This window comes from Pinus tabuliformis, chromosome 2_2 (genome assembly GCF_031772625.1).
Source record: "Pinus tabuliformis cultivar Carrire ecotype Pingquan chromosome 2_2, CPIR1, whole genome shotgun sequence".
NCBI classification, from domain to species: Eukaryota; Viridiplantae; Streptophyta; class Pinopsida; order Pinales; family Pinaceae; genus Pinus; species Pinus tabuliformis.
This window is the reverse complement of record NC_142300.1, coordinates 896,107,571-896,125,108: the sequence shown is the minus strand read 5'-3', so window position 1 is coordinate 896,125,108 and position 17,538 is coordinate 896,107,571.

Here is a 17,538-nt window from a genome sequence, read left to right as displayed (position 1 = left end):
AGGGTGTACCTGTCGAAGCCGTTGTCTTACTGGTTTGACATCAGGATACATTTTAATTTCATGTTCAACTATGCTCGAGTCAATGCCTGGCATTTCATCATATGACCATGCAAAGACATCTCTAAACTCGCGAAAGAGAGCACCATATATTTCCAGTTCTGAAGGGGAACAACTTTTGCTGACATGAATATTCTCTACAACATCAGGTTTTGTCGAGATTTTTATGGCTATAGTCTCTTCAATATTGGATAGGTTTCGCTCGGAATCCACTGTATTTACAGTATTTGTTAGGAATTCAAACACTGAAGGGTGGTATAGGTCGTGCTGAGTATCTTCTTCACCCTCCGGAAGAAGGGAACGATGGTGGTGATCATTCCATGGTGCCCCCTCAATCAACATTGATTGTAAGATTCCCTCGTCAGTCCCATGAACTTTTGACTAGGGATCTAATGGGGTACCGTATTCCCCAGACCTATCTACCCAGATGCTTGATGAGCATTGACTTGGGTTCGCCTCCCATGCCCGAAACATTGATTGCTACAATATTTCTATAGGGCTTGGTGGCAAAACCATCGGATGATCCATGACGACTTTGTCTTCTGCGACCTTCAAGGAAGATATCATGTTGCATGTTGCTACAAACGGGATATTTCCTATATGGATAGGAGGTGGCAACGCGAAAGTTCCCATCATTGTGGGGTCTTTCAATAGGCCTACTCGGATATCTTGAATTGAATGGTCGCTCCCATGGATCATGGGAATGCTTCCTGTAACTTGTGAACCATTAGGGAGGAAGTTCTGTTGGTCGACGATCGTAATCCCTCCTTCAAACGGGAATGCGATCTTCCTAAAATAAGTCGACACTACAGCCGCCATGGCATATATCCATGGTCTTCCCAGTAGGATGTTATAGTCAAAATTTCCATCAATGACTTCAACATCAATTTCCACTGTTTTTCCTCCTAGTTCAACCTTTAAGTTATTTAGGATGCCGTACGGAGTGTACGTCCTACCGTCGAATGCTTTCAATGTCGTCGAAGATCGCGACAAGGTTGGAGATCCAAGAGTTTTCCAGCAACTCATCGACATGATACATGTCGATGCCCCCTCATCAATAATTGTTCTGTGAACAGTTTTGTTGAGTGCTTTCACTTGAATAAGGAAAGCTAGTTGCGCTGGTAACTGAGGATCATATCCTTTGTGATCAAAGGATACAAGATTGGAATCCTTAGGATCCACTCCACCAATTGCTGATAACAACGCCTGCCTTTGGGATGGGCAATTTTGCAGTACCTCAAGAGTCGACATAGCGGATGGCGATTGGGCCAAATCTTCCACTATGTTATAATGCTGCGCCGCCCTGGCGCGAGGATTAAATGTCGACTTGTGTACTACTCCCTTTGGCGGTTTTATTGTTAACTCATGCGTGATGGGGGGTACAACTTCTGCCGAAGTTGTTGTCGAACTACTAGGTTGATCTTTACCTTTGTCGTTCGACACCTGTGGATTCCCGTAATCTTTACTCCTTGTCGAGATCAAAGCATCATTTTGCTTAGAGACCGATAACATTAGCACTTGCGACGGGGAAGCATTTCCACTATCAACCATATTTTGACCTGGGTTGGGAAATGGATCAGTCAACACAGCTGAAGTTTGGGAACTTTTAAAGAACCTCTTTAACTCAGCTTTGAACGGACAATTCTTTGTGAAATGATCCTCTTCATCACATATCTGACATGGATAAATTTGTTTCCCTTGCCCAGGAGGGTTTGAAGAAGTTTTTTGAGGGGATGACTCACCCTGTTTCTTCTTCTTCCCTTTGTTTTGCTTCTTCTTGCTTCCTGGTTGATTGGAATTTTTGCCTTTATCCGTAGATACGACATTTACTTCCGAAGCAAGAATTTCTTGATTTGCCTTTTGATTCGAAGTCTTACGGGCTTTCTTATTCGAGTCCCTTGTCGACTTTTCGTTTGCAGTGCCAATCACACCGTCGCCGGCGTGAGAGTCATTATTTGATCCAGGAGGAGGAGGGATTGAAAATTCCGGTCTGGGGGCATCAGGTATCTTATCATAGAGCGTGCCAGACTGAGTATATACTAAGTCTAAATACTGGGCACGAGCAATAACCTGCTCCTCTGTTACGACCCCTCCCTTGGCCACATCTTCTGTTATAGCAGGAAGAAGCGACTTTATAAACCACTCAGCTAATAGCTGATCTGGAACATAAGTCTTTACCATTCTGCGACGACGATGCCACTCATGTATATGATCTGATATATGTGTGGCCGTTGTCTGCTTGAAATTGGTTAAGATCTCTCTTCTAGTTTCGTACCTTATAGGTAACTGAAAGTGGGTTAAGAAAGTCGTGGCTAGGGAACTGAAATTGTCGAAAGAGGCTCTAGGTAATTCAATATGCCATTTAGCCGCCAGACCAGTCAATGTCCTCTGGAAAAGGCGAAGCCTTATCGAATCATCATTCAAGGTATTCGACGAACACCACAGATGAAAAGTCATCACATGATTCGACGGGTCTTCGCCAGGATTTCCATTGAATTTAGGAATGTCCGAAGGAAGCTTGTGAGGAATCGCTGGCCACCAATGGGCATAGGCGATTGGATCGTTCGTCAATCGATGTAAATCTGGTAATTCTAGAGTTGCCACGAATGGCAACTGTTGATTCAGGTTTGGCGAGGCGTACCCAGGATACGATGGAATCGCCTGAGCAGTAGGCCTTTGCATACCAGCATAATGCAATTGATGCTGATATGACTGATATGGCTGGTGGACTTGGCCACTGTAAAGTGGTTGATTTAACCCGTTCTGAATATAGGGTTGTCCACTATTCGCAAAGATCTGTTGCTCAGATCCTTGGTACACCTGCTGGAACTGTGGTTGTTGGTATTGCACCATCCATGGCTGTGAAGCCATGTTTTGCTGCGCTATACTAACCGACGGACCAAGATGCGGGGTTATTGTACCCATTTGTACTTGTGTCGTCCCGGCAGTTGGCGATTGTGGTTGTGTTGCAGGGTCAAGGGGCTGTTGCATTACAACCTGGGGTTGACATACAACAGGCATCGATTGAACTTGCGACACGGTTACAATAGCTGGCATCGTCGGGATGCTAGACATAGGTACACTCTGTTGCATAGAATACACAACTCTTGGCTGTTGGGGTAACATGGGTACCCAACCACTTGTCGTAACTTCAGCCAAACCTGAATGCTGTTGAAAACTTCCATATGGGTATCCTCCCGGAGGGGGTAATGAAAGGGCATATTGCCCCCCATACGGTAACAATCCGGAGCTCAAGGGTATGGATTGCCTTTGAGGACTGGATGGCCCAAATTGACCTCCATAGGGATCAATTTGTCTAGTTTCAACATAAGAATTACCGGGTATTATACCGGAAGAACAAACTGGAACAGACCAAGCTGTCGTAATAGTCCCTGGGTGGACTCCTTCTAGCTGTTGAGAGCTAGTTGGGACAGCTGGTATGCCGGCAAACATCGTTGGAGTGACAGCAGGAGCTTCTGCCGTCGCTGTGTCATTTGACACAGTCCTAGATGTCGACGGTTGTTCAGACATTTTAAGTCTATCCAATAAACTGCCCAGCGATTCTACAGGAACTTCCACTGGTGATGGACAAACTTCTGATGCAGAAGGAAAAAGAGTGACACCTACTCCAAAATGAGTTGGAGTATTTGCTTGTGGGTCCTCTACGATTTCCTCTATTACAATCAGACCAGGAGGAAGAGGAAGACCGTCAGGTCTGTAAAAGATTTCTGGTGCCGAAGAAGGGGTTGTTTCGACAGCAACAGTTGTTTGAGAAACAAGACTCTGTGGACCGGTTACAGATGGAACTGGTTCAGTTATGCAAGTACTTGTTCTCAGACCAGGATCAACGCTACTGTCCCTCTGTGGCTGTTGAACTTCTTCAATAGAGGCAGGGATTCCAGAAATATTAGGAGTGACCGGAATCTCAGATGTTGTTGGAACTGTTGTTCTAACTTTAATGGGAGATTTTGACCCGGTCAAGCGAGTTCGCTTCGTCCGTACTACTTTTGATTCCGGAGACAAAGACGGTTGACTCGCAAGCCTCCGCGAACGACGGGGTTTCAATTGACTTTCCTCCACGGTTGCGGATTACTCGATCAACTAAAATACAAAAAGGGGAATTATGTTTCCGTATTGAATGAATTTTATTAGACGCTTTTAGACACAACTTGCTTTTTCAGTTTTTAAGAGTCGAGAAAAAGCTAAAGATGACTCTAGTCTCCTTTGATGTTTTAACGAGCTCGAAGTGACAAATGCTTGGTTGGACTTTTTCAGTTATAGAGTTTGAAAAAGGCCAAAAGAAACTGCTCTGGAGATCTAGGCAGAGGGTGTGCCAAACCTTTCGCGAAACCACAGAATACGTTTTACGGTACGGGTGGTCGATCTTCGTGAATGTTGTGTTCACTGCATCGCGATCAGTAGGGCGGCCGACACGGCTTCCTAAGGATAAAGGATAAATGCCTATAGGGGTCTCCCAATATACGCGACGGTACGCGGGAGCACAAGTCCGTATTAGTGCTATCGTCCCTCAGGAGGAATCACCCACCTTCGTAGAGATCGACAGTCACTACGTTTAACGACGCCGGAACACGTCTCTACCTAGACCTCTACTGTGAGCGTTATGTTACAAAGCGTTGTTAGGTTCATTCAATATATTTTAAGTTGATCTTGTTTAGCAGTTTGTCTTTCAGGATCACCACGAGATGTATTGGTACAAATTCCTAAATGCAGTTTAAGATGATAAGCAAGCTTTACAATCTTTTAACTTTGAAAATCCTAACTACTGAGGGAAAAGAAAGACATCATCTTTTCACACAGATCACAAAGCACACACTAATGCACTTTCTCCTAGATCAATCATGCAAACTTATCAAAAATGCAAATGCAAAATGCAGGTATTTCTTTTCTCTTTCTTAATGTTGATGTATTACAAAAAGAAAGCTGTTGTATAATTTCGAATTCAATTTCAAGTGCAAACAAACAAGCTTGTCTAAAATCAAAAGACACCTTACGGTTTACTTGTTTCGACACTAGAAATATATAAATTCAAACCATATGACGAAAGCAAAAACTCAATCAGCTATGAACAGCAATCAAACTAACTCTTAAGATCACTACGACACTTATCACAGTTCTGGATCTAAGAGGCCACAACAAGACTAGTTCACTTTTCGTTATGGGAAACTGTAAATGAAACAAGAAATACACAAAGAACAATCACAGTTTCTTTATACAACCGAGGCGGAATAGTGGCAAGGACAGTTGGTTTCAGATAGGTACATTGACAAGCAACAGGCAGCAAAAACAAAGGTGAAAACAGGGCAAGAAACAGCAGGAAACCCCAGTGGCACAATGCAACACTGGTTCAACGCAGGCTCTGCACTGTCAGATTGACATTCAGCGCAGTTCCCGAAGGGGCTACCTGCGCTGAAATGCAGACTGCCTTTGTACAGCCTGCACTGAAGAACGAAACTTGCGTTTTTCACAGTTTCCGGGTCACAGATTGCTCAAAAATTCATAGTTTTTGGCCAAATCAGAAGCTATCAGTCAAGTACACACTAAGGGATAATTAGGAGGATGAAAAGCTATCACTAAGAGCTTCAGAGTCCTTGTGGATCAGCTCTTCAAATCATAAACATGCCCAGAAACTGAGCTAGAGTAGCTGCCCTCTACTTTGCATTTGAAAGATTCAAATACAGTTCGATTCGGTACTCCCTGTGTTTATGAAATGAATAGCAAAAACACAAACAACCAACAAGATACGCTCCCCAGCGGAGTCGCCAATTTTTTGTAGGGAAAAGTATCCGACACGGAATGACCCTATCCCACTCTAAGGGTGATAGTACCTCAGCAACAACTGAAAGAAAAGCTATCTAAGATTTCTTCTTTATGAAAGTAAATAGGGGAGAAATAGATCCACCAACCGATGTCTTTCGCTATTGATTGATCCAGTCTTCTCTCCTTGCTGCTTGCTCCCAACTCCTTGCTCTTTCACTGGCCCAACTACACAAAGATCCTGCAAAAAGGCAACAGAGGGAAACTACAAGAAGCATACATTCATAACTGATTCAAGGATTAGAATAAATCAAATACACAAGTATAACAATACATCATTGAACACATGTATATAGAAGAACCTCAAATGCTTTATTAATGGAAGAAGTAAAGTTCTGAGAGTGTTACAACCATAAAAGGCCCAATCCAGCAACACCTCCCAGCAGAAAGAAATCTCCTCTTCACCTCCTTCAAAGCAATCACCCAATAGCTCTAAACTCAAACCAGCAGCACTTCCTTGCTTTCACAAAATTCCAGCCTCCCTAGACCTCATGAGAGAGCTCTATATATAGGAGATTTGGAGAAAGGATGAGTCAGCTTGAGACTGACATGAAGCTGACTAGTGTCCTTTCCCACTTCAGTTATACTTCAGTTCTTGAGTCCACATGGAGATCCTTGCTTCCACTTCGAGTTTAAGAACCTCTTACTCATCACTGGGCGAATTCCCTGATCCAAGTGTCATTTTAGAAGCTTCCTGGGCATTTGACACCTTGCAGAATGACTGTGCCACTTGGCCAATCTCGCCCAGCGCATGTAGCCTTCATTAGATTTGAGATTCAGCGCAGGTACAGAGTGGAGCAGTTGACATTCAGCGCAGATGCTCAGTGGAGCAGTTGACATGATCCCAGAATTGCTTGTTTTTTAGTGTTTTCAGGTGGAGAACTGATTTGAAGTGCTGTGGTTTGCTGACCTTGTTCCTCTAGGGGTAAGAACAACATGTTTAGGGACTTTGGATCCCTTTAATTATGGACATTTCATGCTTCATGCTATAAGGCACAAAAATTTCTATAACAAACCTGCAGAGGGCTACAACCCTCTTAGCTCTTGTACTAGCCGATTCATTTACTAGTACGTAGGTGCCTGCCTACAGAATGCTCCAACCTTTACTCGTTCTCCAGCTGCTCCTGGAAGGAAGCTACAACCCCCTGGCTCTTGTACTGGCTGATATGTTTACCAGTACGTAGGTGCCAGCCTACTGAACTCTACGATCTTCCCGGGACCATGTTTCATACATTTTCATACTGGATCCATAAAACAACCTGCATCATCAATCTCGAAATCACCCAATACTGAATCACTGAAACCCTGTCAACAACATAGACAACATAACAGTAACCAGATCCAACTTCATCTTCAAATATCATACTTCACATTGTATACGCTACTTGGACAAACCCAACCTGCGTATATACGCTCTTTTGCCAAAGACAACCTGCGTACAGATCTGCAAATCCTAACTTATAATTCCGCAGCTATATCAGACATCAAAACATACCCAGATCATAACAATAAGCATGCATCAATAGATCTAGTCTATCCACAGTCAAACCATATGAAGATAATCATTCCAAGCCTTGAGATCCCGTTCCATAGTTCATCATCCTCCACATGAGTGAAACCATGGTTCAGATCACCAACCCATAACCAGCATTTGGATCTCACACTTCTTCAGATATTCAAGTCTTTTCAGATGCCCTTGCCTAATGATCTTCTTCTCCTTTTATAGTCTTAGGCCTTGCTCAATACCACGGGCCAAAACCATAGTAAAATAATACCATCAGCTCAATACTAGGGATCAACACGTCTGTCGAGATACTTTGGTCAAGAACATAGGCTCAAGTACCGAGGACTAACTATCACGGACCAAAAGTAAGCTTTCCGACACGTACACTCTTTTTTGTTCATGAAACTGCGTGTATACCCTACTTGGTATATAGCGAACCTACGTATACGCGACTTGGTATATAGTGAACCTGCTTGTACACACGACTTGGTATATAGTGAAACTGCGTGTATATATTTTCTCTTCATACTTGTAGTCTGATCATCAATTCCTTGCTGCTATCCTTCTGCATTATGATTTTTCATTAGTGTGATTTGCCATCAAGGACAACACTTGTCTCATAATGCCAACAATCTCCCCCTTTGGACTTGATGGCAAAGCTAACTTGTCACACTTAGAACTTGATCTTCTTGTTCCTTTGAGCTGTCCTGCATCCCATGCATTTAGTCACATCTGTAGATTGATCTAGTTATATGTATTTGAGATGTTCTTCTATGAGAGGGTTGCCATCAAGTACAACACATGCATCATAATGCCAACAATCTCCCCCTTTGGACTTGATGGCAAAAACACCAAATCACTCTTCCCCTTTGACATCAAGGGCAAAGGGTGGACCAAGATGTTCTCTTCCTTTGCTGAACATTTCGCTATCCATACTCCCCTTGAGTATCTGTTAAAATCTCTGAATGATCTCCCCCTTTGTATATGCCAAAGTGTACCAATCTGTCAATGCTCCCCCTGAGTACATGCCGAGTCTCTGTACTGCTGAAGTGTGTTTTTCATGCTCTTCCTGACCGTAGGCAAGATCTGCAAAAGATGTTCTTCAAGAAGAACATGACTCAATACATCATAAAAGACCTTCCTATCACCAAAGACTCATACATACATCCATCTCTCAACTAAGTGAGGATATACAAAAATTGACTCATCTACCCAATCAAGTGGGGATACATCAAAAGTTTACATATGACAACCAATCACATTGCATCAATCATCCCAGGCATAGTGGGGAAACCAAAATAGGCCGTTACATGACATTGACACCATGAAAGAGATACCACAAAAGAGATATATGACATAGAGACGAAATATCTAGAGAAAGACTTATGAATGTCACCAATAACTGATATTGGCAGCATGTGTCAATCACCGTTCAGATCAGCAACCAAGAGATCCTTCTGTTCTCCTTTCGCCTTTGTTCCACCTGAAACCAACAACGAATGTGAACTAGAACCAAAAGCTTCTAAGATAATGCCAACAATGCATCATTGGAAGATTATCTACTCCCCCTGAACCTGTGCTAGATGGTCTCTGTCAGACCCATATCAAACTCTCTGCAACCAACATCTGTCCCTGCTGATTTCCTTAAAAAACTCCATATACGCGTCTGCATCCACATAAAAAAGCGTATATATGCGGATAGGCCTTATGAAACTCGCGTACAATTATTTCCATATCAGCATCCTGTAAATGTCCTGCAACAAGGTATGTCTGGACATAGATGTCAACTCCTCCTTTTTTTAAACATCATCCTGAAATCATTCACATTATGTGTGAAACCACCATAGCCATTGCATCAACGTCAAGATCTACATGATACAAGTATCATTACTTGGGAACATCTGCATCAATCAACATATGTAAGTATCAACCTATCATCATATAGATAAGAACTCATCACCATGTCTCCAACAAAGCAACTTTGAGTAGTCATCCATGTATCAGCATTATGTATCTTGAGCTCAAGCTCATTTGACAAAACTTCTTGATATCATCAACAACAACAATCCTTATCCACAAGAGTGCCTGCATCATAACTGTATGATCTTTATGCATATGATGACAGCAGCATATGAGTGACTCATCATCAAGTGAGGAAGATGTGTATTCAAGCTTTGTACTTCTCCTTATCCTTATGAAGATTACCATGTAAGCACCATATATGCATCATCAAAGAATCAACCATAAATCTGATCTGAACATCAACTAAGAATCATACGAGATTTTATCATGGACAACTCATAACCACATCATAGCAAGATATATCATTTAGCCATATAAGCATCATCACCAAGGACTAATAACCATAATGCCAACAATGAATTATTAAAGGCATATGCTCCCCCTCAACCTGTGCCATCTGTTTGTTGTTAGATCTGAACATGCATACATCAGTAGTAAGCATCAAGACATCATCATCATCAAGTTAGGATTAAAACACTTCTAGCATCTTACAAGTATCAAGACATTCTCAGCAGACTGTAACTGTTAACCAATAGAGCAGATACTAGATTGAATCATATCAGACTCCTTTTCTAAGCCTGTCCCCACTGCTTTTCCACAGACTGACATATACGCGACTTTGCAGTGTCTAACTCGCGTATATACGCGACTTCCCTTTATGGAGCTTGCGTATGAGATTCAGGATACTGAAGTTTTACACTTTCAGCTCCCTCTGAGTCTGTTATGTCTGTGCTGTGTTGTATCTGAGTACATTGTGTTGTGCCACATCTTTCTGACTGTACTTCCTTCTTCTTCCATATCTTTAAGTGTGATGATGTTTTCTCCTTTTGGTGTGATGTCTGTCCTTTGTTCCTGCATTCCTTTGCTATATGTCCAAGTTTGTTACATGCATAACATCTTACATGTTTCATATTCCTCCTGTAGCAATCAACAGCTTTGTGACCAAACATATTGCAAGCAAAGCAATATCCATTGAAGTACCTTGAATGTGATGATCTTTCTGCATGATGGTCTTGAACTCTTCTTCTTCCACATTTGGCTGCAACATGTCCAAGATTATGACATACATAACATTCAACATTATTCATAGGAGGAGTAAAAGACTTTCTTTGAAGAATTTCTTTCCTTGGTTGATGATGAGATTGACCTTTCATCTCCTTGTTGATCATTTTGGATTTCTCTTTATAGTTCCTTGCCTCACCTTGTGAACTAGATTCACCTTCAACAGATTCATGAAAACCAAGACCAGTCTTGATAGCAGGAGACCTTTGACTACTAAGAATATCATCCAGGGCTTTAGTACTATCTTGAAATCTCAACAGTTTATCCTTTTCTTCTAGTTTACCTTTCAAGATATTTACCTCAACTTGAAGTTGTTCCTCCTTTTCTAGACATTGCTTCTTCATATCTTCTTCAGCTTTCCTTCCTTCTTCCAACTGATGCCTTAGTTTGAGAATCTTCTTTTCTTGTTCTTCATTCAGATCCTGTTGCATTTGACGAATTCTGAAGGCACATTCCAGTTGAGATTTTAAGCTGATATCTTCGTTTACCTGTTTATCTTTTTTTAAGCCTTCTAAATACTGGCTCTATTTGATATCTTTCTTGTTCACCCATAAGAGCAAGTTCAGTAGTTTCACTATCACTTCCATCTCTTTCACAAGGAAATATGGCTGGAACATCATAGGATAACACATTCATACCTGATAATGATTCTGAATCTGATTCTGAATTTGAAGAGCTTCTTATACCTAATCCCCAATCGATTCTCCCAATGTCATAGTCCTTCTGAGATGTCTTCTTCTTCTTATGAGCTTTCTTCTTAAGCTTCTTTCCCATTGCTCCACGGATCTCCTTCAAGCGATCAAGCTTCTATCAAAGGACCTGCTCTGATACCAATTGTTGGAAATAATACTGAGAGGGGGGGGGGGGTGAATCAGTATTATTAGATCAGATAAAACTTTTCAATTTCATACTCAGATTCATACATGCAGCTTCAGTTAAGGATATCAGCGTATATACGCGACTTCGTTAAGGGAAACTAGCGTACATGCAGTAATCTTATGATTCAGTTACCTTATCTTCAGTAAATGCATCAGAACATTATTAACCATATTAACAGTAAACAAGTGCAGTATAACAGAACAGATCATCACACATAAGGCACACACATGAACACCATGATATAAGGTGGAAACCCAATGTGGGTGAAAACCACCTGCTGCAATTTGTTTCTATCTTCTTTTAATAAGAAACTTCTTCTACAATGTACTGGTGCAGTCCTTTACCAGCACGCAGGCTACAACCTGCAGAGGGCTACAACCCTCTTAGCTCTTGTACTAGCTGATTCATTTACTAGTACGTAGGTGCCTGCCTACAGAATGCTCCAACCTTTACTCGTTCTCCAGCTGCTCTTGGAAGGAAGCTACAACCCCCTGGCTCTTGTACTGGCTGATATGTTTACCAGTATGTAGGTGCCAGCCTACTGAACTCTACGATCTTCCCGGGACCATGTTTCATACATTTTCATACTGGATCCATAAAACAACCTGCATCATCAATCTCGAAATCACCCAATACTGAATCACTGAAACCTTGTCAACAACATAGACAACATAACAGTAACCAGATCCAACTTCATCTTCAAATATCATACTTCACATTGTATACGCTACTTGGACAAACCCAACCTGCGTGTATACGCTCTTTTGCCAAAGACAACCTGCGTACAGATCTGCAAATCCTAACTTATAATTCCGCAGCTATATCAGACATCAAAACATACCCAGATCATAACAATAAGCATGCATCAATAGATCTAGTCTATCCACAGTCAAACCATATGAAGATAATCATTCCAAGCCTTGAGATCTCGTTCCATAGTTCATCATCCTCCACATGAGTGAAACCATGGTTCAGATCACCAACCCATAACCAGCATTTGGATCTCACACTTCTTCAGATATTCAAGTCTTTTCAGATGCCCTTGCCTAATGATCTTCTTCTCCTTTTATAGTCTTAGGCCTTGCTCAATACCACGGGCCAAAACCATAGTAAAATAATACCATCAGCTCAATACTAGGGATCAACACGTCTGTCGAGATACTTTGGTCAAAAACATAGGCTCAAGTACCGAGGACTAACTATCACAGACCAAAAGTAAGCTTTCCGACACGTATGCTCTTTTCTATTCATGAAACTGCGTGTATACCCTACTTGGTATATAGCGAACCTGTGTATACGCGACTTGGTATATAGTGAACCTGCTTGTACACACGACTTGGTATATAGTGAAACTGCGTGTATATATTTTCTCTTCATACTTGTAGTCTGATCATCAATTCCTTGCTGCTATCCTTCTGCATTATGATTTTTCATTAGTGTGATTTGCCATCAAGGACAACACTTGTCTCATAATGCCAACAATCTCCCCCTTTGGACTGGATGGCAAAGCTAACTTGTCACACTTAGAACTTGGTCTTCTTGTTCCTTTGAGCTGTCCTGCATCCCATGCATTTAGTCACATCTGTAGATTGATCTATTTATATGTAATTGAGATGTTCTTCTATGAGATGGTTGCCATCAAGTACAACACATGCATCATAATGCCAACAATTTTCTTCATCATCATTCTTGGATGAAGAACCATCTCGTGTGCTCCTCCTGATCTCCTCCTGCTTAAGATCTGACCACATTCATTCCCAATCCGACAATATCTCCCTTCCATTCACAGAGTCCTGGTATCTATTCCAACTCTTTGGAAGGCCAAGGAGAGTGAGGCTCACCATATCATTATCGACAGTAGTTATTCCCACACTGCCAAGCTCATCTCTGCAGGTGGTGAGCTTGTTCAGATATGTGGAAATAGTATCACCCTTCTCCATCTTGATTCTTCAAAGCTTATCCTTGAGTGCCAATTTCCTCTGGTTGCTACTATTCTGGTAGAGGTCCTTCAATGTCTTCTAAATTGAAAATGGAGTATCCTTCCCATGGAGACTCGAGACAATATGGTCTCGAACTCCCTCAAGGATGATTCTTCTCACCTTCGCCACACACTTCTTCCGCTTAGCCAACTCTTGTGCATTAGTTAAAGCTGGATTTGGGATTTCTTGATCAATGAATTCCTTCAAGCCATTGTCTTCTAATACATCCTACATTCTATCTTTCAATGCTATGTAATTCGAGCTACCTTCCAAGGCATACTCGAGTCTCAAGCCATAGAATGCCATTGGCCAACTTTGAAGTATGATATGAATTTGATTTGCACCTGCAACCCTGAACTTCAAACTTCGAATTCTCATCTCAGAGTATTGTTCATAGCTCTGATACCATGTAGAAAAATTTCTACAAATCTAGCTCCGATACCATGTAGAAAATCTAATGGTAGGTAAACTTGATAATGCAATATAAATTAAAGGAGAATACTATAACCTACTTCTACTATCAATTTGCAAAAGCTTAAAGATCGAGCTGAAAAATATAACTAGAAGAATAAGAATCAACGGCATAATACACATGAAAATGCTTTAGGGAAAACCTCAGCTAAAAACCCCACACTATTTGTATTATCATATAAGGTGGAAATACATAGGAATTATACAAAGCCTTAGCTCTCACAGCTACCCATCTCTCAGTACAATCCTCACAGATGCTCACAGGCAATCTTGGCTTCTCTTTAGCCTTCCTCTCTTCCCTCCAAGCTCCTACTTCCTTGCGTTGTTCCTTGTGCATGATTCTCCTGTTACCAAGTGGAAAACTTTCTCTTCAAAACTGCACAATCCTCAAGGATTATATCCTTGACTATATACATGAGTTTTCTCCATGAGAAAACACATGCAACTGATAGTACACTTTCCTTGACATTAATCTCAACTGGATCTTTCTCAGAATAGACATGTATGAGTTTCTGATTAGGGAATCTTCAGTTAACTGGAGTAGCACTAGTTAAGTGCATTAATGCATCAACTGACTGTTAACTCATTGTTATTTCCTCAAACAGTTTGGAACTAATTTAATTGGACTTAACTCAGTAAAGTGAGTTAACTAATTACAACTCAAATATAACTCAATATTATCTCCTTAATTTAAGGGATAACTTTTGCATGACTTCAGAAAGACTTCTAACTTGAATTTCTCCAACTAATTTAAAATAAATTAATTAATTATTTTGAAGTAGCTGTTAAGACTAAATTCGATTTTAATTCACAATTTAATTCAAGGACAAATTAAATTGGAATATTCTTGTTTCCATATTTCAACACTCCCTCTGAATAAGAAAGGGATTATCTGCCACCCCGATCCTCTCTCTATGGAACTCAAATTTACACTTTGACAATGCCTTTGTTAAAATGTCAGCATCTTGCTCCTCTGTCAAAATATATTGCAGGAACATGATCCTCTCAACCTGTGAAAAGCCACAGGAAATAAATATTGCCTTATGCTTCTCTACACTACCATCAGCAGCTTGCTTTACCTTGTAAAGCCAACAGGAACTCACAACTGACTTTTTCTCCGATCTCGGAACCACATCCCAAACACTTGTTACGAACTATGGAGTAATACTCCTCCACCATTGCATCAACCCAAATCGGCTGTTGCACTGGTTCCTCAAAGGAAGATGGCTCGGTCTCAACACATTCCCTAGCAAGGGCCATGTATCCAGTGTACCTCTCAGGTGACATTCTCTATCTACACTGAGAAGATGGTGCTCCCACATTCTCTCTCACATCCTCCAAGAATCTGTCAACTTCTCTTGTGTGCTTCCGTCCATCTCTGGAAGACTCTGCTTGAGTGGATCTCTCCACTCTTGGAACCTTTGCATGCGGCTGCTCCATATCAGTTTGAGGCTCCTCCTCCTTAGGAACCAACAGTTACTCCACAGCTTGTAGTTGGAGCTCCCTCTCAAGGGAAACTTGCATGGCCTTCTGCTCATCAAACATGAGATCTCTGTGAAACCATTGTCCTTTGACTGGTAGGCAAGTACATCTGATAGTTGTGAACTGTATCAGTGTACTCCCTAACTCTGTTGTCAGCTCAAACTTCTTCCGTACATCCTTTGTCACATGGCAATATACCAATGAGCCAAAGATCTTGAAGTGACCCACATCTGGTGTCTTAACGGAGAAAGCTTCCTCTGATGTCTTCATCCCAAGTATGCGATGTGGGCTTCCATTCTACAAATAGACCAATGTGTTGCATGCCTCAGCCCACAAGTGAAGTGGTAGGCCTTAGTCATTCAACATTACCGGTGCTACCCCTACAATAGTTTTGTTCTTCCTCTCAACCACCCCATTCTGCTATGGGTTATGAGGTGTCGTCAACTCTCATTTAATTCCTTCCGCTGCACCGAAGTCCTTAAACTCTTGAGAGACATATTCTCCACCGTTTTCGCTTCTCAAGGCCTTGATCTTCCTCCCTAACTCTTTCTCGACCAAAGCTTTGAACTCAAAAAATTTGTGAAAGTTTGGTCCTTCTTCTGCATGAAATAAATCTAGCATTTACGAGAATAGTCATCAATGAAAATCACATAATACCTTTGCTTCATTGTGGATGCCGTCAAGAATGGTCCACACAAATCAGTATGAACTCGCTCTAAGATAGCCTCTGCTCAACTGTCTCGATCATGAAAGGAAGACTTTGTGTACTTTCCCAAGGTACAACCTTTGCATGTGTCAAATTTCTCAAGTTTACCTTTGGGAAGTCCTGTAGATATCTGTTGCATTATCTTCAAATCCCCATGATGCAAATGGCCCAACCACCTATGCCACAACTTGCCAATGTCTTGGCTTTGCACCAATTCTGCTTTCGTACTCAATTATGCACAATCATCTACCTCTAGTTTATAGAGATTCTTCACTCGAATCCCTATCCTCTTGGTCTGACCCGTGGCTATGTGTATTAGGAATGCCTTTCCTTTACTGAAGACAACATTGTAGCCTTTTTCCTCCAATATCGCAACCGACACCAAGTTCTTCTTCAATCCAGGAACATACATCACATTTGTTAAAGTCAGAGGAGCTCCATGCTCCCTCTAAAAAGCAACCATGCCCACTCCTAAAACACTATACCTTCCATCGTCACCCATCTCTATGCGCATCTTGAGGTCTTTCTCCTACAAGACATTGAATAATTTTTTATCACCAATCATGTGGAATGAGGCTCCACTATCAAGATACCAGACACAACCCATCATCAATGACACCATGCATGCAATGAGGGTAAATTCCATTTTGAAATGAGAGGCTAATGCCTCACCTTCCGATCCTTCTGAGGATCCCTTCTTGGACTTCTTTGATGGGAAATTAGTCACATAATGTCCCATCTTATGACAATTAAAGCATCTTACTTTAGACATGTCACCCTTCATCCCTCCATGAGAAGAATTTGATTTGAAATGGGAAGCCTTCCCCTTCCCTTTCCTTACCTTACTTGCTAAGACCAGATTTTCTTCATCATCATTTTTAAATGAAGAACCATCTCATGTGCTCCTCCTGATCTCCTCCTGCTTAAGATCCAACCACAGTCATTCCCAATCTGGAAGTTTCTCCCTTCCATTCACAGAGTCCTCGTAGCTATTCCAAATCTTTGGAAGGCCAAGGAGAGCGAGGCTCACCATATCATCATCGGCAGTAATTATTCCCACACTCCCAAGCTCATCTCTGCAGGTGGTGAGCTTGTTCAGATATGTGGAAATAGTATCGCCCTTCTCCATCTTGATTCTTCAAAGCTTATCCTTGAGCACCAATTTCCTCTGGTCGCTACTATTCTGGTAGAGGTCCTTCAATGTATTCCACTTTGAAAATGGAGTATCCTTCCTTTGGAGACTCGAGACAATATGGTCTCGAACTCCCTCAAGGACGATTCATCTCACCTTCGCCACACACTTCTTCCACTCAGCCAACTCTTGTGCATTAGTTGAAGTTGGCTTTGGGATTTCTTGATCAATGAATTCCTTCAAGCCATTGTCTTCTAATACAACCTCCATTCTATCTTTTAATGCTATGTAATTCGAGCTACCTTCCAAGGCATACTCAAGTCTTAAGCCATAGAAAGCCACTGGCCAACCTTGAAGTATGATATGAATTCGATTTGCACCTGCAACCCCAAACTTCAAACTTTGAATT